The following is a 573-nucleotide window of genomic DNA, read 5'->3' as shown; positions in this document are numbered from 1 at the left end:
TACGGTCTCTCTGGGCGGTTTTTCTCTTTTTTTTCAATATTATATAAATCACATCAATCTTTTCCTCTTCTTTTTTTATTTCCTTTATTTTCTTTTTATTTTATTTCCGTAATTCATGTTTTGTTTTTAATCAGATCTCTCTCTCTCTCTCTCTCTCTCTCTCTCTGTTAGTTACATGGTGATATGCTTCGTGAAATGAGGAAGGAAGGAGAGAGAGAGAGAGAGAGAGAGAGAGAGAGAGAGAGAGAGAGAGAGAGAGAGAGAGAGAGAGAGAGAGAGAGAGATAATACAATGAAAGATGAAATAATGAATGAACCAATAAATGAGATACACACACACACACACACACACACGAGGACAGACAGGCAAAATACGTAGAGAGAGAGAGAGAGAGAGAGAGAGAGAGAGAGAGAGAGAGAGAGAGAGAGAGAGAGAGAGAGAAGAGAATGAAAAATAAATAAAATAAAAAAAACAAGAATAATGATAACAATAATAAAATAAGAGAGAGAGAGAGAGAGAGAGAGAGAGAGAGAGAGAGAGAGAGAGAGAGAGAGAGAGAGAGAGAGAGAGAGA

This window comes from Scylla paramamosain, unplaced genomic scaffold (genome assembly GCF_035594125.1).
Source record: "Scylla paramamosain isolate STU-SP2022 unplaced genomic scaffold, ASM3559412v1 Contig5, whole genome shotgun sequence".
Taxonomy (NCBI): Eukaryota; Metazoa; Arthropoda; class Malacostraca; order Decapoda; family Portunidae; genus Scylla; species Scylla paramamosain.
Note: the sequence above shows the minus strand (reverse complement) of the source record.